The 26684-nt window shown below is 49.1% G+C and overlaps 1 pseudogene; it reads left to right on the top strand.

Annotated features, from left to right (window-relative positions):
• Window positions 1–1078: 1078 nt before the first annotated feature.
• Window positions 1079–23364, top strand: LOC139604246 (serine/threonine-protein kinase PAK 3-like; annotated as a pseudogene).
• The last annotated feature ends 3320 nt before the right edge of the window (window positions 23365–26684 follow it).

Genomic DNA, 26684 nt, shown 5'->3' on the forward strand with positions numbered 1-26684 from the left:
CGTCTTTCGGGTTTACCGGGGAATAGGTCCTTTGATTCCCGCCGGCTCCCCCCACCCGAACCGGGAACACCAGTTTTGCTGACGGAGTCCATTCAGCACACGCTATTTTTATTTTCCGCCAGTCTGTAAGCGGAGTTTGATCTTTCTCCGGTATCTCCTTCACCCATGCAGGAGCGCTGTGGCTAGTGACCTTGTATGCCGCTGCTCTCCTTCTGTTAAAACCCGAATCCGAGTTGGAACTCCCCGATCCCCTCTCGAGCTCAGAGCTCGAGTCCGAGTCCGAGTCCGAGCCGGAAGTCGACTGCCCGGACGTTTCCGGGCTGCTCTGCCTTTTTCTCGGGCTCCGACCCCGCCCCTTCTTGCGGGGGTCGGGCCGTTCCCTCCTCCTGGGGTCCCCCCGCCTCCTACTGGGGGAGGTCCTTGCCCTATAAGGACCTAAAGTGAACTGAGCGCTCTGATTGGCCTTACGCTCCTCCGCGGGGGCCGCCCCGCCCCCCCGCTTGCCCGCGCATGCGTTGTTAAGCAGGCTGACTGCATTTCCGCCGGCCGTGTTTCCCTTTCTACCCTGAACACGCGGTTCGGCGCCATTTTCAAACGCATACGGAGGGGGTGCGCTTTTATCCACCCCTTCGGGGTCCGGCAATTTCGCCGCCTCCCGCGCTTCCTCCGTTAACCCCCGCCAAAACGCACGCGCGCGTTCCCCCCCCTCTGATGGTAAGGCGGTCTGCTCGGGGGAATCCGGCGCTCGTGGTTCCGCGGTGCCGATCTGATCGAAGCCCTCCGCGGTCTGCGTTGCCGCGCCCACCCCCAACTGTGGCGTGGCTAATAGAAAAGCCTGCGCGGCTTTCCAGGTCTCCTGCTCTTCTCTAGCTTTCCGCAGAGCCTGCACGACTCTGCCCCATGACTTTAGAGCTTTCCCTGAGCCTGAGGACATAGTCTCCTCAGCTAAAACCTTCGTACAAGTATCCCACATCTCCGAATGGAGAATATCCACCGGGCTGTCTATCGCCCCCAGCTTAATAAGTCTCGGTATAGCAAGACATAAATCTTTTAGCTTACAATCAGTCCCCCATTGAGCATGCATCTGAGTTACGACCTTCGCTATGGCTTCCATGGTCCACGCTGGTCCGGGGGCGTCCCCCCCGCTGCACTAGGCCTGCTGTGCAGCCGCCGGTCCCCTGTCCAGGCGAAATCCCGAACTCCGGGCGCTGCGATTTTCCCGGGGTTTCGGCACCAGATGTTGCCGTTACGGCATGGCGACCTGGTTCGGGAGGTCCGGCACGGTGACCCAAGGCCCAGGGTCACTCGGTCCAATGCTACATACACCAATGTGGTGGACAGCAAATGGCGTTTATTGAGGGGTCTCAGGGGCATTTATGGACTAAGGGGTTTCTCTACATCAGAAAGGGGTTTGGCTATACTTTCTAGGGTTAGTATGGAGTGGAAAGTTACTGGCATCTATAGGTTAGGGGGGCTACATGTTTGGCTACATTCCAAGGGTGATCCTTATCTCTGGGGAGAGGGGCAGAAGGAGTCCTGTAATTTTCCGTCACAGCCCGAAATCTTCCGAACGCCTGTCCCTTACCTACCACAGTGCCTATGGTCAAGTTGCCAAAATCTTGGTGCCAGTACTGCAGCTTGTCCTCTGTAGCAATCTGAATTGCTGCTAGCATAGTCCAGGGTAAAGAAGCAAAAAGGACCTTTGCATCATCTCCACAGATGTTTTATTCAGCTGTGCAGGGAGATGTTCAGGTCCCAGCACCCACGCACAGAGGGTCTCACTTTGTCTCCACAGGGGCCTAGGGGCTGACCCTGATCTCGGGGCAGTACAAAGATAAGGGGGGCAATCAGGGAATAGGGAAGGTGTGGCTCAGGAACACAGGAGCAGACACAGGAACAGGGGAAGGAGCCAATGGGCTCTAACAGCTTTTTGAGGGAAGCTTCTCGTGTCTCCCTAGACCAGGGAATGCCCCCCAGGGTCTCCACAATTCCCTGTGTTTTATATTATTAGGAAAGCTTCTCTGAAGGATCAACTGAATCAACACAAAATGACAAAAACAATCAAAAGCACTCATAAGACAATTGTTCAAAATGCAAACAATTCTGAGTTCCCAATGTGCCAACAGATTTCTTGGAGTGTCTTAGATCTGGCAGGAGGGATGCAGGGTTTTCTTAGCACAGTTTATCAGGAAACTGAGTCATTCATACTGACCCTCTGGTCCATGGCCTCCTCACTGTCATTGTGCAGCAAGGAGGCCCAGAGGCTGCTGTGCTCTGGTCCTGTCAGGGATGAGAGCAGCGGCTCTGTGGCCAGCGCCAGCTCCAGCTCCAGCAGCTCACAAGAGGAGGCTCCTTCCAGAAGCTCTGTTGGCTGCAGTGTGGCAGACCAACAGAGCACACTGGAAGCCACCCCCCATTGCAGCCACCCCCCAGCTGCACCCATCATCCCTGCAGAGCAGGACCTGCCCCAGAGGACCCGCGGCAGGAGCTCAGGACAGTGGCAGGTCCCTGTGCCCAGGGCAGAGTCACAGAACCTCTGCTCCTGGCTGGCACAGGGGCTGCTTACCCTGGTGTCCCACGGAGAGGAGGGACCCCGGGCCCCAAACTCTGCCCAGCCCTGCAAAAGGCCACCTTGCCAGCAGTGCTAGCAGTGCTAGCGAGGTTCCTGCAGCCATTCAGTCCAATAAGAGGAAACAAATGTCTCTTTATCTGACACAGTCTCTGCACACAGCTTTCTCCCCCTTCTCCTGGTGCCTTTCCCTGACTCCAGGAAGAGCTGCAGGAAATGCTGTGTGAGCCGTAATAATGGAAGAGTTACTGATAAAAACACTGGGGTGATGCTTTCAGAGGAGTCATGAATGGAAGATTGACCAACCTTCCAGCCAATGGTTTGCCAAAAGTTTCCATTCTTTAAATAATTGACTGCAATAAATTAGTAAAAAGAAAGATACGGAAACAAATTAAATCTCCCACAGCTGCTGGCTTTCCTCAGGCTCCATGGCCTATGTATTGCTAGACTTACTTCATTTAGGCAGAATATTAACTGCCCTGACTTGTTGGAGACTGACCACAAGGTCTCATCTGCGGTGAGCAGTCACTAAAATTAGCTCAGCAGAGGCATCTTCAGCTGTCCAAGTGTAGCAGAAATACATATTCTCTGCTTCATGACTGTGTGGCAACAGCTGCTGGTGTGGATTCGTCAGCGTTGCTTCATGGATTGCTCCTGGGAAGGAACTGTGTGCACAGGCACAGAATGATGGCTTCGATCTCCTCTAATTACTCCAATCGGATGATGGCCAGAACTTTTAGGCAAAAAGCATCATGACAGAATAATTTACAATATTCTCCAAACTATTCCTGTGGTTTTGATTTTCTTACTGATTAGGTTCAGTGTCTGGCCTCAAGAAATCAGTCCAGAAATAACAGGCAAACCTCAGCTTGCAAGTTAGAGTGCAAGTCTTTAATCTGCCATTTTTGCAGTATCTACAAACAACTTTTCAACATATTTGCAAAAAGAATCTCTTAGTTCTTGCTATACCTATCCAGAACCTGACTCTCTCCTTGTTTCATTTTGATTTGAGATCCAAGTATGATTTTTTTCTGGACAGGGAAGTAAGAACCAGCTGCAAGTACAGACTACAAGTGTGAATCTATACTGCAGGAACTGAGCTGTAGCTTGGAATTAAAGGCAAGGAGTGATGCCATGGTAAATGTGAACATTTAGTGCTGACACAGGAGCCTTCTGCAATGCTCCACCAACCCATGGTTCACCTTGCTACAAACTCTCTTTCTGATGTTACAAAGAGTGTTGAAGAGCTGACGATAAGTAAAAAAAATAGCCAGAATGTTAATTTTTGTTATTATGGTGAACAATGACTATCTAATAATTCAGACCTCATAGAAGTGAGTATTCAGATTTCCACTTAGTTCATGCTAGCAATTTTAATTTGAAATCAACAGGTTTATCCAAATCAAGTTATCCATAGGAATTAATTTGCTCTATGATCTAACTAAAAATGCCTCATTGTCTGATAAATTTAGTAGAATTTTGCAAAGTCAACAGTCCACAGATTTTCATTTCTTGTTTAGTGGCTATTCTGCAGGAAAGCTTTTACAGACTAATCAGTTTGGATGTAATTAAAATGCCAGTACATTTCATCTAGCCATTTTGGTATTAGAACAAAACCATATGACTGCACAGCCTTTTAAAGAATATTTTAAAATAAATTTTCAAATCAACAGTCTGAGTAGGACTCAGAATAAAAACTCTACCAAACTTCAACTCCATTGGAAGATTCCCTTGTCACCCTGTGAATCAACTCTGCATTCAGAAGATTAAAAGTCCCAATTATGGTGGTATTTTTTGGTATGGTTAGGAATTGGGGAAGGGTCTTCTTCCTTCTCAACTCCATGCTGCAGTGCCTTTGGGATGTGGCCTGCTGGCCGTTGTTTGTGCAGCCCTGGTATTTCTACATGAGGCAGAAAGTGCAATTGCATTTCCAGCCAAAAGCCCATGAGGAGTGGGGCAGCCGGAGCTGTGCCAGACACAGGCCAGCAGCTGTGCCGCGAGAGGGTTTTGGTTCCTGCCCGGTGCAGCTGGTGCATCTCTTCCGTGACTGCCTCCCCTTCCCAGGTGCCCGGGGATAGCAGGTGCAGGGTTCTGCAAGGGCTATGGAACAGGGTGGGGATGTCTGCTGGCAACAGAGTGCAGCGGAGAGCAAACAGCCCAGGATGTTCCTGGAGTGTGTGACAGAGAACTTGTGACACAGCTGGTGACTGAGCCAGTGAGGGAAGGCACTGCTGGACCTGCTGTTTGTGAAGAGAGAAGGGCTGGTGGGTGACAGGAGGGTTGGAGGCGGCCTTGGGCTCAGTGCTCACAAAATGCTTGTGTTTGATTCCCAGAGAAGGAAGGAGAGACGTTGGGGAAGTGTTTACCTGCAACAAATGGTGAATTTGTTAAGCTTTAACAGGCGGTGCTGAGTCATACCTTCCCTCACACCAGTGGTTAATGTGTGCAAGTGGATATCTTAGCCTTGAGAATAAAGACAGTGGGCCTACTGAGGAGGTAGCTGCAATGCATTCAAGGAGAAGAAGGCTCTTAACCATGGAAGGAGAATTTGAGGAATGGGATGTTCACCACATGACCAGCAGAGACCCTCAAGAGACCCCTACTCTAAATGTCAGTAATTTTGGGGAAGTGATTTAAACATGTCAAATACTTTGTGAGAATGTTTAGCCTGTGAGTTTGAGCAAAGTAATGAATAAAAGTAATGAAAGGAATGTCTTAGTTCCATGGATACACACACGTGGGTGTGCATGTTTCAGGGAAGTGATTCCCCACGCACCCAGCACTGAAATAAAGTAATGCCTCTTTTCTCACACTGAGCTGGCAGTGTGGATCGGGCCCTGCTCGGTAACTTTCATTTTGGTCATTTCTATTGAAGCATAAAGAATGGTTGAAATGAGATCTTTTCCAGCTGTTTCCATCTTGTTTACCTTTTGGGGGACCAAGGTTCTGTGCTGCAGGTGAGCTGGGTGTGTGCAGAGCAGTGCAGCCCCAGAAACCCCTTGGTTTGCCCAAAGGTTGCCATGCCTTGCTCCCAGGTGTGCCCAGCTCTGGCAGGAGAAGGAGCCCGCAGCGCAGTGGGCACCGTGCCCTGCCCAGCCGGGGCTCTCTGGCACAGAGCAGCAGCAGCGCCAGCGCCGTTCAGCTGCTCCTGCCTTGGCTTCCCTGGGACACAGGAGCCTCTGGAAATCAGCACCGCCAGCCGCGTTCCCAGCTTGGAGCAGCTGCTGCTGGCGGGCACATGCTGCCAGTTCCACTGCTGCCAAAGGGGAAGAAAGGCAGAGCAGGGGAAGAGATGTACATACACAGCAGCCCTGGGAACATCCAATAAACATGCAGATATATGGGGTGATTGGTTAGGAATTACTTCAGCTGCTACGCCAATAGTGCTTTCTCTCCTGGTTCTGTACAATGCTTTGGGCCATTTTCTTGGTCTGGTTTCCTTTGCTTGGGTCCCATCTGAATGCTCACTTGGGGTACAGGCTGTAGGTGCTTGGGGCACTCTTGGAGTTCTTCTTGGATCCCTTCAACAACAGGGTTTGGCCCATGGGGGGAGTTTGTGCTGCTTTGTGTCAGAGGAGAACTTCCGAGGCCATTTTGTGTTTGCTGTAGGGGAGGTTGGTTACTGCTTTGCATAAATTCACAGACTAACATGCTTTGTGATGCTTTGCTTTGTCATACTTTGCTTTGTGATATCAGGGCATGGTTGCCACATCGTCGTGGTGACATCAGAAGGTTGCCTTGTTGCACGGAAGGCCTCAGTGCCAGAGCAGCCCTAGGGATTGCTGAGATCAGGAGCATCCTCCTGATTGTGGCCTTTGTCAGTGTGTAGCTGCACACTGACAGGAGTCTTGGCTTTTGTAGTGTTGGGGTAAACTTGAACAACAGTGCTACAATGATTGAGCAACTCGCTGCTGCAGTTTGCACCATGTATGGCACTGTTTATTCCGCCTATTTCATGACTAGCCTGGCAAGTAAGTAGAGGTTTCAACTCTATTTAGGTTAGGGTGTAAGCTAAGCTGGCTTTTGCATGTCTTCCTGCTCTTTCTTAGTGACTGGGTTGATTTTGAAAGAGAAAGAGCATTAGGATGCCAGTGGTTTGGTAAAGCTCCTGTCAGGGCGTTCAGCTAAAAAGGGGGTGCCTGTAGCCACAGGGGCAGCATTTGCAAGGGAACCTGCAGGGCTTCCGTTCCCTCCACGGGAGAGTCTGTGGCAGCAGAGTCTGTCATTTCCTCAGTTTGCTGGATCAAGCAGGACAACTTCCAAAATGCAGACTGGGAGGCCTTCTCAGAAGGCCTTCTAAAGACTTTGTAGTTCTCCCCAGAACTGAGGGACAGCTTCTTTTATTCTAAATTTTGTATTGAAAGGATTTGACTGTCTATTTTGACCCTTGACTGAGTGCTAAAATAGTGATTCCCTTTGCAGTGAAGTGCAAACTCTAAAGCCATGAGTGTCTGCTCCTGAGCCCTGGAGCTGCTGCTGTGCTGTTTCACAGTAGAACTGCCACAGCTCAGGGGGATTTTGGGGAAGCTTTTCTGGGTGACTGTTTTCAGCAACTTAATGGGAATTAGTGCATGCAACTTCTGTTTTTTAAAAAAGTACCTGAAAGACAAGAGAACAAGAGCTGCTTTATCTGTTGAACAGAACAGAAGCATGGAGTGTTGAAGAACAATTTGCGTTTTCTTGATCACGTTTGTATTCATTTACTGGCTAAACAGGCCGAAGTGTAGGCACAACCAAGATTATTGTCCTGATCTCTTGCTGGCTGTGTGAAAGAAGTATGTCACGTGGAGGGATGTTGATAAAGAAAAATACTCTCTGTTTGGGTTGACTTCTTCTCTTCTGTGGGATTCAGCAGCCCAGGCAGTTTTCTCACAGCCCTTGTTCATTTTCCCTTGCCCACTCCAGATCACATGATCCGTGTATTCAGAGGTGCTGATCCTGAGGTGAGTGAGAAAGGAACATTTCATGTTCCTGGTGCTTAAGAATTGTAGAGCAAGCTGTGAGCTTGGCCTGTGGCCGCAGAGTGTAGAGGGCCAGCTGGGTAGGCTGAAAGAAAATCTATTTCCATGTCTGCAGCAGCAATAACAAAGGCATTGCTGGCTTTTTCCTGATTTTCCATTTCAGAACTTTCAAGGAATGAAAAGCTCATTTTGCAGAGAGAATGTTGCTTCTTGATAGTAGCCAGGGCATAATGTCTAATTCAGAACTATTAGCAATTCTGTTGAATTAGCCCATTTAAATTCAGTTGCAGTGACTTAGAATCCCATTGTTCTCAAAGTTTCTGATTTGTCCTTAGTACAGCTGGTTGTAGAAATAGAGCTGAATAGAATAAAGTGCTGAATAGAAATAAGGTTATAAATTATAGGTAACTTTCTGTCCTTCACACTGCTGTTTGTCCACAGATCACAGAACCAACAGCAGTCTCTCCTCTGGCTCCCTCTGCTCATGGAGAGGAGGCCAAAGAGGAGGCAAATGAGGTGGATGAGCGCCAGCCTCCAGCTGTGGTCACACCACAGCCTGACCATTCTGAGCCAGTAAGTGCCAGTTGTGTGTGCTGCTGTCTTTGGTGCAAGGCAGAGCTGCAAGTTTCTGACCAGCCGGCACTTGCTGTTGCTGGCTGAGGATGCTGAGTGCTGGAGTCCTGCCAGGACCTGGTGATTGCCCCCAGCCTGTGACAGCTGGACAATGGGCTTTGATCTGTCATGCTTAGGCAGCAGCTTCCTGGCATTTGGACAGGGGCCAGCCTGGAGCATGAATGCTGCCTGATCCCAGAGCAGGGAGCATGTCAAAGACACTGTGCTCAGCCTTGTCAGATACACAGGGGACACTGTGGCGTGGAGGGACCTGTCCCCCTGCACGGACTGGCCAAGTAGCTGCAGGCACAAAAAAATGCTGATCTGACCACACAAGCTCTTTGTGGTGCTTTGTCCCCACAAACTTCTTGGGTGTGCTTACTTGGGACTATTTCAGAGACACGCTGGGGATGTAGAGCTGCTGCTTGAAGTCAGGGATTTTGGTGCCTTTGTTGTCAGGTTGCTCTTCTGCCTCTTCAGGCAGAGCAGCCAGTAGCAGAGCAGATAGGTGCTCTGAGTCTGCCTGTTTCTTGGTCTTTGATAAGCTGCAAGGAGATGACTGTGTTGTCCATGAAGCTGGGGGGGGCATTCTTGTCTAGTGTGGCAAAAGAAACAAAGTGAGTAGTTCTGAACCCTTCTTCTGAGGCAAAACCCAGACGCTGCATGTGTCTGTTGATACCTTCTATTGTGTAGTTTGCTTTGAAAACTGCATTGGAGCCTGGAGTGGGAGCAAAGCTGCAAGTCCTTGACTGCTGTCTTGTAATGCTAAAACCAGGATGTACACCTTGCAATGATGCCTGCTGTATCTGAAGTGAAATGGGCACCTTTGTGGCTGGGGAGCTGCGTGGGCCAAAAGGACGCAGGGCTGGCGGCCTTGAGCCGCTGAAGATGAGGCAGCGTGTGGCCAGGGGGCCAAGAAGGGCCAGGGCACGGTGGCCGTGTCAGCAGCAGGGGGGCAGCAGGAGCAGGGCAGCGAGCGTGGCCTGTGCTGGGCAGCGCTGCGGCCACCGCTGCAGTGCTGGGTGCAGCTGTGGGCCCTGGGAAGCAGAAAGTCCTTGAGGGGCTGCAGCGCGTGCACAGAAGGACAGGGGAGCTGGGCAAGGGGGTGCAGCACAAGGCCAGCGAGGAGGTGCTGAGGGAGCTTTAGCCTGGACAATGGGGGCTCATGAGGGACCTTCAGGCAGACTTCCATAGATCCCTGCCTTAGATCCAGAGATCCAATGCTCAGCACAAGGGCTGTTTCCCTGCCAAACATCCCTTCACTGCATCCAAGTGCTTTAGACACTGGAGTAGGTAACACTTTCATATTTTGTTTGTTTATTTGTTTGTTTGTTTGCTAGAAGGAGAAGCCTTGTGTAATTTCTCCTTCTCCAGGGAGCAAGGGAGCTTTTGCTCAATCTTTCCTGCCCTTTTCCAGCACTGTCAGAAACACATCACTTTCAGGTTAACGGCTCCCGTGTCTTTTGGCAGCCCAGGGAATCAGTGTGTGTTGTATTTGGGAATTGAGCAGGAAATCAATGCCCTTGCATTCCAGCTGGTGCTCAGAGATTAGAGGAGCTGGGAGGGGCTGGGCTGCATTTCTGATTCCAGCCACTTTAGCACCATCAGTGTGCTCGAGTCCAAGAGAAGAACTTGCCCGAGCACAGATGCACAAAGAGTGCAGTTCCCAGTGCAACGCTCTGGGTCTGATTGCATTCCATAAGGACCCACACGCTCCAGATTCCCCAAGAGTGTGGGTTACTGAAGCAACAGGAGAGCAAGTTCAGGATGGCTGCAGATCGGGGCACTGCTACCGAGTGTTGATGTGTGTAGCGACAGAAAGGACAGTATTGATTCAGGGTGACCCCCACGTGGTGAATAATGTGCTTTGACTCTATGATTTAGAAGGTTAAACAAATGCTTTCTTAAGCTACGTTATATCACACTAGTACTATATTAAAACTATACTAAAGAGATACTATACTAAAAAGCTACTAAAGAAAAACTTGTGACTGTCTCCAGACAGTCATGACACAGCTTTTATCTAATTGGCTAATCAAGCTAAACAGCTATCACTAAAATCCAATTAACAAATCACTTTCAGTAAACAATCACTAGAACACATTCTACATGTACTAAACAACAAGAACAGCAAGTAGAGATAATAATTGTTTTCTCTTCTTCTCTAAGTTTCTCACTACCTCCCCTTAAAAAAAACCTAGGAGAGAGAATTATATCTCTCTGTGTTCAAAGAATGTAAATACCACAGCACAGTAAAGAGAGATTATAAAAGTGAGATCTGTCTGTCTGTCTATCTATTTGAATCTTCCTGGCTCTGCTCCAAAGCAGTGGAAGATGCAAAGCTCACCTAAAGGCATCCCTTCAGGAGAGGAGTAGAGACAAGTTCCATTGACTGATCCTGAGCAGGCAGAGATGTTTCCCCCTCCAGAGATGGTTGTTTTTTCCCCTCATGTTTTCCTACTCCAGCCTTTTCTGACCTGAAGCCTTCTTTTTATCCTTTAAATTTTTGCATGTCCTAAGGGAGTGGAACTATCCCATGCTGTAGTTGGGGTCTGGTGACTTTGCCCATACATGCATTACATGACACATGGTTTCCTTCGCTGGCATCCCCAGGGCTGTGTAAGTGCATTTGTTAATGGGGCCTTATGAGAAACTCTGTTACTGCTGGTCAGAATTCTCAGTTGACAAAAGAGGGAGAAGAAACACCTTGGTCCTCCTCCATATACTGAGATGGCCATAGAGGTTCTCTGACTTCCATCAGAGATCTTTGCATGCATCCTTATCTCCTGAATGACCCCATTTTCTAACAAGAGTGTAGATGTCAGGAAGGAGGAATGCTGGTGCAGGCCTGAAGGGAATGTGAACTCCAGAAGTGTCTCTCACAAGGAGTGAGCTCACCCAGGAAGCCACCTGCAGGGCCAGGATGGAGCTGTGGGACAGGGCAGGGTGTCAGTCACCACTGAAAGACAAAGAGGACATGGCAGAAGCAGAGGGAGGCCCTCACCAGACCCTTGAGAAATGCCACACCTTCCCTGTCAGCTGCCTGAGAGGCTGTTGGAGCTTCCGCCCCAGATGGCCCCTGATTGTAGGGCCAGGGTCACTTTGGAATCTGTGCCTCCCCATGGGCAGAGAAGGACCCAGCAGAGCAGCAGCACAGTGCTTTGGGAGCATGTGAGCCCAGCAGTCTTTGAGTCTTGGCCCACAAAGGTCGTACGGGAAGGTGAAACCCATCTTCTCTTGCTTTCTGTGCAGGTGCTTCTAGAGAAAGAGCAGGAGCAGACTGCCTTATCTGAGATGCCATGCCAGATTCAGGGAGAGCTGTTCCCTGCCCGAGAGCAGGAAGAGCAGCTCAGGCAGCAGGTGGAAGAGCCACAGGAGAATGGCCAGGTAAGCCTGACTGGCCAGGGGACAGAGGGAAGGGCAGGAAGAGGGGCATAAACCAGAGCTCCTGGGACTGAGGAGGCCAGGAAGTCCCACAGGCACTGAAAGGACAGAGCCTTGGAATCTGCAGAGACCAGCACCGGGACAGGATGGTTACAGTGGAAGCAGAGCTGGGGAGGGAAGCAGAAAGAAGGGGCTGAATAAATGTGATTTTGAGGCTAAAAGAGGGAAAAGCTGATCTTGATGGCAGCTCTCAGTCACTTGCTCTGCTTTTGTGTGTACAGAACATCAAGGCAGAGCCACAAGCAGAGCTGCCTGAAGCTCAGAGTGACATCATGGCAGCAAAGAGGAGGAATGAAGACATCCAAGAGGAGAAGAATCTCCCTATGCAGAGGGGCAATCAACAAAAACAGGTGAATGAAGGAATGGCAGCCACTCCATTCATGAAAGAGAGTCCTTTCCGTTGTTGTTTACAGAAAATTGATGAACAGGTGCAGGCACAGCTGCAGGAAACTGAGGCTAGGATCAAGGCAAGGAAGAAGAGGCTAGACGAAAAAATTAAAATCATCAAAGAGAAAATTAATCGCCTCCTTCAGGAACAAAAGGCTCTAGAAAAGCAAGTGAGTGAACCAGCAATAGCCACTGCAGTCACCCAAGGGGTGGTTTCTGCCCTCCTTGCCTTTCCAGTGCAGAGCAGCAGGGGGTGGGTGATGCCTCTGAGGCCATCCTGATGAGGCCTCTGTCAGAGCTGCTCTGAAGGGCACTTCCTGGTCTGCTGAATCTCAGCTGATGCTCTAGACAGTGGCATTACTCCCTTGGCCATTTAGCCAGCACTCATCCGAATGAACTCCTGCTGGCTTCTTCCAGGTGACCTTGTTTCTTGAGGTGTTTTTGCAGGTGAACATGGTCACTCACATAGATCTGGAATACGAGCTACAAGCTGTCTGTATCCCTTGTGAATCTGCTCCTGTCCTTTTCTTTACTTTCTTCCCAGTCAATGACTCCTGGCTGACGGGGACAAGCTGTAGTCTCTGACTGCTTTGTTCTGTTTGACTTGAGGTGGAAGTGTTGCCATCCTACCTGGCAGCCTGCAGAGAGTTCCAGCAAATGATGGGCAACCAAGAGCCCCGAGGCTGGCATGAGGCCCAGGAACTGAACCCTCCAGAGATGCTGCAGGATGAGCACGTCCCGAGGAAGGTGCAGAAAAAGAGAATTTCATGGCAGGAGGTAGAACATTAGAATGAGGAGCTGCAAATGTATCTGCAGACCTAGGAGGGGGAAAGGAGTCTTTGGGAGGAAGTGGAGTGGTCGTTGCTGCAGTCATCCTTTAGAACAAGAAACTGGCTATGACCTCGAGTAAAACCAGCCTTTGGTTTTGACCATTTGGTTTCACAAGTGGACATCCAAAGCAATCCAGTTGAAGAGCTCTGCATGTCGCTGACAGCAGCTTCCTAAGGGCTTGCATTTCAAATGGCAATCTCTCTTGCATTTCAGGGCAATCTCTGCCACACCTTCCTGACATAAACTCATTTCTTGTCTCAGACCTACACCGACTCTGACACTGAAGCTGCTGCAGAAGCAGCAGTGCTGTCCCAAGGAGCCTTTGCTCTCCAGCTGAAGAAGTGGGGCCTGAGCACTTGGTTCACCTCCCGTGCTGACCCAGCTGCTGCTCAGCAACAGGAGATGGCGGGTGACTCCCTGGAGCAACTGAGTACGTCTGGTATCTTTCTTATCTGAGGGACAGTGTATTGTGTGCACGTGTCAGCATAGCTGTACCAAAGGGTTCTCCTCGGTTTAGTGTCACAGAAGTGCTGGCGTTGCTCCGAGGCAGCAAGAGAGAGCTCTGGGTGTTCCTGCTGCCTCTGAGGGCAGCTTAGACTGGCTGGAGTTTGCCTGGGCTTCCCTCTCTGCCGAAAGCAGAAGCAGGGATTGTTCCTGGATCAGCAGAAGGCTGTGACTGCTTGAGTCCTAGCCACTGGCAGAAGCTCTGCTGAGATCAGTCTCTAGGAGAACACATCAAGCCCTTTGTGATTCTGCAGCACAACCCAATGAATCTGCTTCTTGCCCTTAACAGCTGCCAGTGCTGTGCTCTCAGAGAAGATCTGGTAGGGTTGAGAAGAGAGCCCAGTGGATTCTGTGTCTACCATCACCTGTTGGGACAAAAAGGGCACTGATCTGCGCCTCGGTGTGGCTGATCTCAAAGCCCATCCTGCTGTGTCCTGAATGGGGGCAACAGCTTGTACAGGGCTCAGGCTCACTCTGGCTTCTTCCAGTCAGTGCCTGTCAGTGCTCATGCTTGGGCTTTGCCAGCCTTGTTGTGGTCGCTGCCCTGCCCCTGAGGGCTGGTGGGAGTGCAGAGGCTGGAGCCTTCCTTAGCTGGGAGGGTCCCGCTGCTGCCCGGCTGCTGCAGCGCGGAGCTGCCTGAGGCAGCAGCCCCTTCTCTGGGCCGGCTGCTGCGTCGCACGGCCCGGACTCACAAGAGGGTCAGCATCTCCTCTGGGCAGCTCTCTGTGTCACAGGGCGCCTGAGGAGCACTGCTGTCCTCTGTGCCCATGCCCGCCGTGCCGAGTTGGGAGGATGGGGACGTGTGCGGTGCCGAGAGGGCGAGTGCAATGGGAGCGACTGATCCGCGCTGTCGGGGTGGAGAGAAGCGGCGTGGTTCTTCACGCGGGGCACGGGCAAGGGCGTCTTTGAGCTCAGCCTGCTCATAAAGGGTGAGGGCCCTGATGCTGAAAGCCCCGTTGGGATTGCTTCTAGCATGAGCTGCTCTGGTTTACAAATGCAGAGGCATTCTTCTGGCAAACTGCTGCAAGCTGGAAAAGATGGGAACACTTGGCAATAATTCCTCCTGTTCTGAACTTGACATCTGTTCAGAGGAATTGATTCTAGATGTCCAGGTGCATTTAATCTTAGCAAGTAGGAAACCTTTTCTAAATCTCACAGTGTTTATTCCCAAGAAAACAAAGGCACTGTTAGTTCCAGCTCTCCTTAATGTTTCTAGATGACAAACTTACTTGCCTTGGTAGGTGTTCTCTTCTGGTCTCAGTCTCTGAATGTATCTCCCTGTGCTTCCCTGTGTGTCTGCTGTCAAGAGGTCTCTCACTTCAAAGGATGCTAGAAATCAGTCTCTGTGCCAGCCACTTGTGCTGTGGACCTGCTGTTCTTTTCTTGTTGTTCCAGTTCCTGTTCCTGTTGTTGTTAGCCAGCTGTCCACAAAGGGAGGGCTCAGAGCCCCAGACACTGGGGCTGCCTTTTGTATCTCCTAGAAGCTGGGATCTCTGCTTTAAAGTGAACATCTTGCATTTTGTTTCCCTCAGGGAGAATGGCGAAGATGGAAAATCCTATTATAAAATACATTGAACTGGAAAATATTGGCAGTGGGTGAGTCCAAGCAATGTTAATTTTACCAAACTATGCATCAGGTGTTTTGCTGGTGGAATAGGTATCAAGTGTGAAGTCAGACAAGCTGCAAATGTGTTCAGGCACTGGGCTTAGATTGTCAGTGCTGATCAGAATTTCTAAGTGTGCTCAGAAGGCATTGTCAAAGACATCTCCATGCTTCCAGTGTCCTGCAGGTCTTAGGCATTTACAGCACAGATCTCCTGCGTGGGCTGGCTTTCACTGCAAGATCTAAATGGCTTCTCCTTTCTCTGCTTCTGTTTTGTTTCTAGGACTTTTGGAGATGTTTGTAAAGCACTCGACACTGCCACAGGAGGAGAGGTAACTGTCAACAGCACCTGCAGACTCTGCTGCACTCAAGGGCTTTCCCTTCTGGTGTGAGCTGTGGCTGGAGCTTTGGGCAGAGCTGTGCTGAAAAGGCACAAGAAGCACAGACTGGTGCCAGCCCGCAAAATGCATTTGGGACTTTGTCCTCCTCAGCTGCCGGAAGGAAGGCACAGAGGGCAGCGGCTCCTTTCAGAGAAGGACGCGCTCACTCGCTCTCCATTGCTGAAACAAAGGTGGTGCCTTCGAGCACCTCACTGCTCTTTGGGCTACAGCTTCAGAGTCCTGAATTCTCATTTCTGGCTGCCAGCAAATACATCTGAAAGTTACTGGTGGTTCCTTAGCCACCTGCTGCACTTGGGAACTGCACACAGGGAGAGATCTGCAAGGCGTCCCTGAAAGCCCTAAGCCCTGCCCATAGCCCAAGATGTATCCACAGAGTTTTAAGGCATGGATTGCTTCTTCTGAGTCGCAAACAAAGCAGCAGAGAGTGTGGTCAGAGCTTTGTGGGTGATAACTGAGACACTGCTGTTACCAAGTGGTCAAGGCAAAATGTCAGTGGCCCCACATGTCCTGTAACTGGCTCCCAAGGGAGCAGAGAAATGGGCTGTTGGAACGTCAGTTCCTAATTACTGCAGTGCCTAATCACAAGGCAGTTTGGCACAGCTCAGCTGTGTCATTGCAAAATCACTCGCTCCATGTGCCTTGTGGTCTCGTGCCACCAACCACTCAAGTTACTGATTTTCAATGTCATTTTAGGTGGCCATAAAGAAAATACATCTTCAAGGACTGAGGAAGAAGGAACTAAAAGTCAATGAACTCATGGTCATGAAGGTGAATAGGAATCCCAACCTGGTCAATTGTTTAGACAGGTGAGTTGTGCTTTTGTCCCATGAATGTTTGTTCACATATTGCAAACATGCAAGGTAAAATCCCACTTTGGTCACTGGCAGAAAATAGAGCTGTAATTATTGGCTAATTATAACTGCTCTTTTCATCTCCAGTGGATGGGAAGAGATTGCATTTTGTCTGCATGACTCTTCGCTGGCACATGGTATTTGAAAATTGTTCAAAAGCCCGGATGAGTCGTGTCTTACTAAATCAATGATCTCTATATTCACAGCCACCACTTTGTTTTGGAGCTTGATTTTTTTCAAGTGTCTTCTTAGGTCCAGGTAAACTAACAAGGATTTCCCTTGGATTGTTGCCACTGTTTTCCATTGCTATGCATGCCAGGGAGACTAGGTGCTTTTTTCCAGAAACACCATGCGTGACAGGTTTTTTATCTGGGCTGTTACTAAACTGCACATTTTGCTTGCTGCCCATCTAAGACATCTCCTTTTTCACAGCTGTGCCTTTCTCCTTGAGACTGCACAGATGGCAAACAATGCTCAGCCAAGAGGGAATGTCTATTCCTTTATTTTGTCTTTGTCTCAAAGGGACCTGAAAAGAAGAATCAACCCGTCTTTTCCACACAGCAACCTAGCCATGTACATTCATCTCCACGCCCTTGTTTCCTTCTTTCAGCTACCTTGTGGGTGAGGAACTCTGGCTGGTTATGGAGTACATGGATGGAGGCACTCTGAGCAATGTCATCAGCAAGACCTACCTGTCTGAAGATGAGATGGCAGCCATCAGTCGGGAGGTCAGCAATCCCATCCGTGTTTCCAAGGGCTTGGGCAGGATTGTCTGGGAAACAGGGGCTCAGAGCTGGAGTGATTTCCTGTGCCAAGCTTTGTTTCTGTGTTGCTGCTATTCTATGGGCAAGTAAAAGCATCTCAAGTGAAAGGCCTGCCAGTGCCCCTGCACTCCCTGTACTCAGTGCCAGTACTCTTATCTCCTGCTGTTGTATTCTCGCTCTGTCTCTTGTATTTGTATTTGCTGTTCTCCACCTTGCCTCTCTAAATGTTTGCCTGGAGTCTGTCTTCACTGCATTCCTTGCCTGTAAAAGCAAAGGTGCTGGTGGCAGGATTTGAAATGATCAGCAAAGAAAAAAGACTCATGTCTCACAGTCCTCAGCTGAAAAGGATAGTAGTGCAGCCAAAATGCTCTTTGCTCCCAGAAAGTGACTGGTGGGATACTTCCAAGCCTGTGCTGAGGCCAGCAAGAAAATCTTTGTCATGCAGCCTCCCACCCAAAAGTGATCCGCTTCACACCAAAGGGAGGGACCCTTCCTTTCAAAACCCCTCCTTTGTCCTCTGCATGGAAAAAGCACGTCCACTGCAGCAGGAGTCATCCTGGCTGGTTTGCAGGGCACAGCCTACAACAGCAGGTGCTGTTGCTCTTTCAAAAGCTGACGTGCCTTTCCTTAGAAAGGTCCTGCTCTGCAAGTGTTGGAGCAGCAAGCTCTTCCTCTCAGTGGCCATTACTGTTCTGCCATTACTCCCCATTCCCCTGGAGAGGGAATCTTTTAGATTCTTTGTTTCCTTTCTTGTGTGATGAAATCACATCACTCATTTTTGCCCTCCTGTTTCTGTTTTCTCGCTCAGTGCCTGCAAGGACTGCATTTTCTGCACTCAAACCGCGTCATCCACCAAGATGTGAAGAGCTGCAACATCCTTCTCAAAACCGACGGCTCTGTCAAGCTGGGTCAGTATATTCTTGGTCAGGTGCAGCGTTCCAGGGATGTGGGTGTGGGGCTGCTTGGAGTGACTGCCAGCTCCCCAGAAATGGTGCTGGTGGCAGTGCAGGGACCCCTGCTGCGAGCTGAAGGCACAGTTGCAACGTGCACAGAGGTATAAGGAACCACAAGCAGTCAAGAGTGGCGTTGCTCTGTGTGTGTCCCTTCCAGACAGAGGAAGCTACAATCTAAAGCTTCAGGGGCATAAAGTCCACTGCTGTGAGCAGCATTAAGAAACCTGGGTTTTTTTGGAAGCGGCCAATTCCATACTCCCTTGGCTAAAGCCCCAAGGAAATCGAGCGTGCACAGTTCTCCAGGAGATTCAACAGCACATTCTTAGCCTGAGAGTGGGGAATTCTTTTGCTTGGTTTCCTAATTGGAGCTGGCTTTCATGGTTTGTTGTTTTCTCCACAGCTGACTTTGGCCTCTTTGCTCAGCTCACCCCTGAGCAGGGCAGGTGGAGCTGCGTGGCCGGCACTCCTGGGTGGCTGGCGCCTGAAGTGGTGACAGGTCAACCATATGGCCCCAAAGTGGACATATGGTCTTTGGGAATCGTGGGCATCGAAATGGTGGAACGAGAAGTTCCTCACTGGAATGCAACTCCTGTCTTGGTAAGGTGCAAATACTCACTGATCCCACTGTCTTTCTCACCTGTCCCATGTTCTGTGTGCCATTGGACAAAATCCCATTGCCATCTGCTGGAACCACTTCCACCAAGGTCTCCTTCTAAAAATGCCCCTGCAACACATCAGCATCTGCTGTAGCTTTGGTTGTATCAGAAAGGGAAGTGGCAGTTCAGAAACCTAACCAGTTCAGAAACCTGCCATTTTGGCCTCCAGCCATGCCTGACATTTCTCACTTGTTTTTTGAACAATGTTGGAACTCTGTTTCTGAAGGACAAGAATTTTTCAGTGGAGAGGGTAGACATGTGATAAATATCCTGAGAAATGGAGGTTAGACCTTCCCAGTTTCAATTTTATAGAAAACATAAGAAAAAAAGGAAAAAGAAAAGTAAACAAAAAAGAAAAAGAGAAAAAACCTACTACCAAAGCAATGCCCAAGCAGTTCTGCTTGCTTTCTCATTTTTGAAACACAGCTCTTCTCTTCCATTCTGTAGCATCTTTTCCAAATGCTGTGTGTCTTTGAAACTTTCAGGCTTTCAAGTCATCTGTACATGGTTCAGTCATGTGTGTGGGTGGCCTGGATAAGTTTAGGATGTGTTTTTCTCCGACTGCAGTTAGAATTGTTTGCCAAACCCTTGGCTGTTTCTTGGTACTTTAACAAGTTGATGAGCTTGCAGGCAGGTGCCTGGGCTGGGATCCAACGTGGGCAGTTGACACCGGTGCTGTGTTTCTTTACCACAGGAGCAGGGCCATCCCTGGCCTGCACAGTTCTAATGACAGGGAGGACTCCAGCTCCCCACCATGGCCAGTGGCTGAGCTCAGCTGAGAGTCAGGATAAAACCCTCTTTGTCACCTCTGGTGATGTGGGAAAAGGAAAGAAAGCCGCATAAATTATTTGTACACAAGGGGAGTGCATTGCCATTTCTGGATTTGAAATTCTCCTTTGGGTTAAAGAGGATAATAGCAAAGTCTCTTTGGTCACCATCTATTTCAGTGCCACAAGCACAGAGTTATCGTTACAGTGGTGGGCATTTTTATGGAGACTCCAAGGCCTCTTGCCATTCATATTTTTGTCTATTTGAGATGGATTCTGCAAGTTGAGGTTTGAATAGTTCCAAGTTGGTGTCCTATGTTTCTAAATACCATCTTGCAAAAGCAGAATGAGCTCTGTCCCTCTGACTTGTCAGCATGTTAGAGCTTGGTTCCACACGAACCACACTGGATAACGATCAGCCAATGTCTTGCCAATCTACACTGTAATTCCTTGGCCTGAGGAGTATCAGAAAGACCTGCTGAGCTCCATGGACACTGTCAGCTGCATGGAAGTGAGCATCCTTGGCCTTGCTGAAGAAACTGGAGCTCAGCTTAGGTTAGATGCTCTTGAGCAGGAGAAAGGCTGGGATCGTCAGGTGTTTCCAGAGGCCAGCGTGCCCAGAGGGACTGAGCTCTGGGGAGCAGCTGGATGTTTCTGCACATCATGGAAAGGGATTGCCAGACAGCTCAAGCCTCACCACAGGCAAACACTCCCCAGCTCTTCTCAGGCAACATTTGCTTTGGGTTTCAAGTTGTTCCCACTTGTCTGTCTGTGAAGATGCCCCTAAAACCACAAGGCAAGCCTCTCAGAACTGGTGTTACATTTCCAGAAATGAAGAAAAGAAGCCCAAACACAAGAAAGTTGCTAAGGCACCGGTTTTTAGAGAGGAACTTACCCCACTGTGCAGTTTCTTCTCACTGGGAAACATGCTTCAAACTGGCGCATGAGGGTGTAAAGGCCACAGAGTCTCTTCTGCTTCTTGTGCAGTGCTGCTGAAACACTCAGTGATCGTGTTTCTCTCCTAGCCCAAGCCACATTCTGCACGTCACCAAGCCAGAGCCTGGTGATGTGGAGAGCCTGCCAAAACCTCCCATTTGTTTCCTGGCACTTTCTGGGATGGGCCTACCATTAATGCATTGACTTGAGTAGCCAAATGAGTAGAGGGTGACCGTAGGGATGGAACCTCTCCTTCTGATTTGACCATGAAAAGTTTTTCTTTTCCATGTAAGGAAAGCAGAAATTTTCAGGCTGCTGAGAGACAGAGCTGCAGGTGGCTCCTGTGTGTCCAAGGAGGCATCTTCATCCCAGTACATTTGTGCATGCATCTTAATGTGTCTGTGTTGAAGATGAGATTCCAAATGTTTGTTTCCTTACCTGAGGAACACCTGGTGGATTTCCTTTCTTTCCTTCCAATTCCCATTGTTTTCAAGAACAAAGCAAAAAGCTTGATTAGTTTTGTTTTATGGCAGCTGCTCTTAAGGGACCAAGAAGCACTGCAGAGATACTTTTCCATGTACTAACCCTTGGATATAGTAGAGTTAGTATAGCAAAGTCCTTCTTCCAAAAAGCCTCTCAAGCTGGTATGAATCTTCAGGGAAGGAAATGTGCTTGTGGTGATGTAGTTCCCACTAACTAGGTCAGTCAATGAAATCAGCTGCCAAGGCAAGATCTGTGGGATGTTGGAAAAGCTGTGGCTGCATCGGAGTTTGGGTTTTTGGTTGGTAAAGGAAAGTCATCTCTGGGTCTCTGCCAGGGCAGAAACTGCCACTGCAGAGTGGAGCTTAATCAATGGGACCCAAGAGAGCAGTTACAGATAGGAAAGAAGCAGGTGTAGCCTGGTGTCTCCTTTTTCCCCAGCCTCAACTCCTGATAGCCACAGGAGGAAGACAAAAGCTGCAGCAGCCCAACCTATTCTCATCTTGCCTGCGTGACTTCCTGAGCTGCTGCCTGCAGAGAGACGAGGCGCGGCGCTGGTCTGCCAAGGAGCTCCTGCAGGTAAAATGTGAAGGGGCTGCAGGTGAAACAGGGTCTGAGGGCCGGGCTCCTCCTCCACTCAAGTCCAAGGCATCAGATGAGCCCCCTTCCTCCTCACCTCCACTCTTGGTGCTCTTCAAATGAAAACAGTGAGGAATCCTAGACTGGGCTGGGCTGGCAGGGCCCTGTAAAGGTCCTGTGGTGCAAGTGTCCTGCAATGAGCAGGGACATCTTTAAAGAGATCAGGTTGCTCAGAGCCCTTTTGCCACCGGAGCTGGAATGGTTGCAGGGATGGGGCACCTACAAGCTCTTGGGGCAAGCTGTGCCAGGGTGGCACCATGCTCCGAGTAAACAAGTTCTTCCTTAGACCTACTCTGATTAGATGCCCTTTGTGTTTAAAAATATTTGTCCATATCCTATTGTAACCGACCCTGTTAAAGATGTCCCCCACTTTCTTCAAAGCTACTCTGAAGTCTTGGAAAGTGGCAATAAAGTCTCCCTGGGGCCTATTCTTCACAAAACTGAATAACTCCACCTCTTCTCCGCATTTCCTGAGCAGAGAGGTGCTCTGTCCTCTGACTGTTTCTGTTGCCCTCTTTTCTAATTTGGTGGAGTGTTCAGTTTTATCTAATGGCAAAAGAATTGAAGCAGAGCAATGCAGGGTACAGAGACATGAAATGGTGGTGGAGGAACCCAAGGAAGCCAGTCCCAGCTGAGCAGTCAGAGATTTGGCTGTGGCAGGAGGGGCTGTGGGGGCTCACTGTGAGCCTCTGAGGGGCCCTGGTTTGTGCCCCCCAGCCCACCCTTGGAGGTTTCTGGCACGCAAACAGGGACAGCTGGGAGGGACTTGTCCCAGCCCCATCTGCTGCCTGGCACGCTCAAGCAGACGGGAACTGCGCCAGGGTTACTGCCAGGTTGTGTGGCAGAGAGGGAACTGCAGGACCCAGTGCCACTGGGCTGGCCCTGCTGGGAAGGAAGGTGCCATCCAGCACACGAGGGGCAGGGCATGGAAAGACAGACATTGCTTTCTGTCCCTGTGGGAATTAGCACAGTGCCTGTCTTTCAAAGACAGGGACCTATGTGAGTCATTGGAGTTTCCTGAAAGGAAGATAACTCAGGGACAGAAAGCACCATTTCTAGAGCACTGGCAGGGCAAAGATCCCAACAAGATAAACAAACCTGAATAAATGGATGAGTGGGATTCTGGGCCAGGTTTGCCTGTGATGGCAGGGTCCTGCACATGACTGCTGGGTAGCAGATGGTGCCATTGCTCCTCTTTCTGGGTCTTTTTAGGACCCAGAGCAATCCCAATTGAGCCTGTGAAGCCCTGAGCTTGGAAAGTAATGGTTCACTCTTCACTGTTCTTTGTCTTTTTGTTGTTTGTTTTTTGTTTGTTTGTTTGTTTGTTTTAATTTGTTTGTTTTCTTTTTTTTGTTTTTGTATTTGTTTTTGGGTTTGGGGGTTTTTTTGTGAACAGCATCCATTTGTAACATCAGCTGAGGCTGCATCCACCCTGAGACCACTCATCATCTCAATGAAGAGGAGGATGGAGAAGCAAACAGTGCTATAATCATATCAGGACCATTTTCTCCATAGCCATCTTAGAGTAGGATTTAGAGTAGGACTGTAGAGTAGGATTTAGAGTAGGAGTATGTGGAGAAAAGACAAAAGACTGCACAATTCAATGTGAATCAAGGACAAGCCATTTATTGTGCTTCTAAACATAGTTTATAATTAGTTCCTATCCTATAGGTTTCTATAGACATGCATTGTTTGGTTGGTTGCTGCACTTTGTCCAGCATCTCTTGACTGGTAGCTCTATTTTGTCCTGAGGCAAGCACGCATCTTTTCCTTAATCTAATTGGTAGATGCTGTAAGGGTCATTTTATTTGGGTTGCTACCCCTTTGTCTGTCAGCAACTCTTCTGCTTCACCTTTTTATCCACAAAGTTGAATGCAGCTTTATTAAAAACCTGACCTAGTTCTAGAAGGTTAGTTAGTTTAGTTAGCTCCAGAGGTTAGGCTGGTTCATTTAGTGCCTGTCCATTTTTCTGCAAATACCACCCTACAGGATTATAGAGTAGGATTGTAAAGAAATAAAGTTTCTGAAACTTTACCTCATCTGGAAGAATCCTTTCTTTCTCACCCTGTGAACAAGTGAGCATTTCCTTCTGAGTTGTCAGCTGTCTATTAAAGGTGCAAATGGCTTCTTTGATGTTGTGAAAAGTACATATTACAGGATAGGCTCTTCACAGATATTAAAATGAACATATATATATATATATAAAAAAATTAATATACTATATGTGTTATGTTATCTTAGTCAGTAGTACTGTATTTTTTTCAGTAGTGTGGTATGTTGCGGTGTGATGTCATGGTTTGCCTCAGATACCCCAGGTTCCTCCCTGATAATTCCCTGCCAGGTGTGTCAATCATCCCTCCTTTCCACACCCTGACCCCTGCTGAGCGCTGTCTGTCAATCCTGGCATTCCAGAAGGGCGGCGAGTGATTGGCAGAATTCAAAAGATGCCCTCCCCTCCTGGAAGGACATTGGGCCATCCAGGTGTCCTCAGTCCCTTGAGACTTCCCCGCCCCGTACCTGGCTGGTGGTCCCCCGTGTTCCTTCCCTTGCCCTCTCCCCCGGCTAAAAGGGCGAGCAAACCATGCGGTTGGGAGTTCTCCTGGAGCCGTTGATGGATTCAGAGGCCTGTGGGCCAGGAATAAAGCTCTGGATCGAAACCCTCCATCAGAACCAACTCCTTTCCTTCACCTCGCCTTAAAGCTTCTCCACCAAAGGTAAACCTGAACTCCTGCATGCCTGGACTTGCCTCCAAGCGCCCAGCTGCAGCATCCAGCCAGCCAAAAGTGTCTCTGGGGTAAAATTCCACAGTTGCTGCTATTTGGTCAAGCAGCAAAGGCCAGACAAGCTCATGTACGTCCCGTCCGGCTATATTCACAGAATCACAGAATTTCTAGGTTGGAAGAGACCTTCAAGATCATCAAGTCCAACCCATGTTCTAACACCTCAACTAGATCATGGCACCAAGTCCACATCCAGTCTTTTTTTAAACACATCGAGGGATGGTGACTCCACCACCTCCCTGGGTAGATGATTCCAGTATTTGATCACTCTTTCTGTGAAAAACTTCCTCCTTAATTCTAGCCTGTATCTCCCTTGGCGCAGCTTGAGACTGTGTCCTCTTGTTCTGTCTGTTGTTGCCCAGAGAAAGAGACCGACCCCCAGCTCACCACAGTCACCCTTCAGGACGCTGAAGAGAGTGATAAGGTCACCTCTGAGTCTCCTCTTCTCCAGGCTGAACAACCCCAGCTCCCTCAGTCGTTCTTCATACGGCTTGTGTTCCAAGCCCCTCAGCAGCCTCGTTGCTCTTCTTTGGACACGCTCAAGCATCTCAACGTCCCTCCTAAACTGAGGGGCCCAGAACTGGACGCAATACTCAAGGTGTGGCCTCACCAGTGCCGAGTACAGGGGAAGAATGACCTCCCTGCTCCTGCTGGCCACACTATTCCTGATACTAGCCAGGATGCCATTGGCCTTCTTGGCCACCAGGGCACACTGCTGGCTCATGTTCAGCCGACTGTCAACCAGCACGCCCAGGTCCCTTTCCTCCTGAGCACTGTCCAGCCACACCATCCCCAGCCTATAATGTTGCAGGGGGTTATTGTGGCCAAAGTGCAGGACTCGGCACTTGGACTTTTTGAACTTCATCCCATTGGATTCTGTCCATCCATCCAACCATTCCAAGTCCCTCTGCAAAGCCCTCCGTCCCTCTGACAGATCGACACATGCTCCCAGCTTAGTGTCATCTGCAAATTTGCTAATGAAAGACTCTAAGCCCTCATCCATGTCATCAATAAAAATATTAAACAGAACTGGCCCCAGCACAGAGCCCTGAGGGACACCACTGGTGACTGGCCGCCAGCTGGATGCAGCACCATTCACCACCACTCTCTGGGCCCGGCCATCCAGCCAGTTCCTAACCCAGCAAAGAGTGCTCCTGTCCAAGCCACGGGCTGCCAGCTTGTCTAGGAGTGTGCTGTGGGAGACAGTGCCAAAGGCCTTGCTGAAATCCAAATAAACAACATCTACTGCCTTCCCTGCATCCACTAGGCGGGTTACCTGGTCATAAAAGGTGACCAGGTTGGTCAAACATCACCTACCCCTCCTAAAGCCATGCTGACTGGCTCTGATACCCTGGCCATGCTGTAAATTCTGTGTGATGGCACTTAATATAAACTGTTCCATTATCTTGCCAGGTACTGAGGTCAGGCTGCCTGGCCTATAATTACCAGGATCCTCCTCTGCACCCTTGTTGTGAATGGGTGTCACATTGGGCAGCTTCCAGTCATCCGGAACCTCACCAGTGAGCCAGGACTGTTGGTAAATGATGGAGACTGGCTTGGCAAGCTCATTTGCCAGCTCTCTCATTACCCTGGGGTGGATCCCGTCTGGTCCCATAGATTTATGAACATCCAAGCATTTCAGTGGTTCTTTGACTGCCTCTTCTTGGATAATGGGGGGACTATTCTGCTCCCTGACACCATCAACCATTCCAGGCGGGCCAGTGTCTTGAGGGCAAGTCATCTTCCCACTAAAAACTGACGCAAAGTAGGCATTAAGCACTTCTGCCTTCTCCTCATCTGCAGATGCTAAGTTCCCTCCCTTGTCCAATAAAGAACAAAGGCTGGTCTTACCCTTCCTTCTAGCATTAAGGTATTTGTAAAAACAGTTTTTATTATCCTTTACAGAAGTTGCCATTCTAAGTTCAAAATGAGCTTTGGCCTCCCTATTTTTTTTTCTGCATGCTCCAGCAGCCTTCTTGAATACTTCCTTAGAGACTTGATCCTCCTTCCAATGCTGATACATCCTCTTTTTATTCCTAAGTACCTCCAAATAAAAAAATATTGGTAATTATTTCAGTGGTAAATATAGTTTTAGGTTATAACATTATGTAAAATAGAAGCTATGTGATGTAAGATACTTTTTTAACTAGCTCAAGAAAGGGATGGAATAATCAAGAAATTCTTTGCCCAGAGATAACAGCAACAGGACACCTAAAGCCCCAAGAGAAGAATTCTTGCGTCCTTATTGGAAAAGACCAACTTTCTTCCACCTCCTTCGCGACTTTGAGGAGCCAACTGGATTAAGGGGGAGAACTTGACAATAACCAGAGAACACCCTTTGTTTGAAAAGAATTTATGCATCATGTATGAGATATATGAATATGCAACAGGCTATTGCTTTTAAGGGCTAATCCTTTGTTAGCCTGCGTGCTTTCCGGGCATAATTGCCCAGGAGGCACCAGGACTGTCTGTATGTCTTTGTTTTTATTGTCCTTTACTGTTCTAACTCTGATTGTCCGAATTCTTATTACTCTTTTATTACTATC

This window comes from Agelaius tricolor, unplaced genomic scaffold (genome assembly GCF_023055355.1).
Source record: "Agelaius tricolor isolate 1412-34295 unplaced genomic scaffold, bAgeTri1.0.p SCAF_48, whole genome shotgun sequence".
NCBI classification, from domain to species: Eukaryota; Metazoa; Chordata; class Aves; order Passeriformes; family Icteridae; genus Agelaius; species Agelaius tricolor.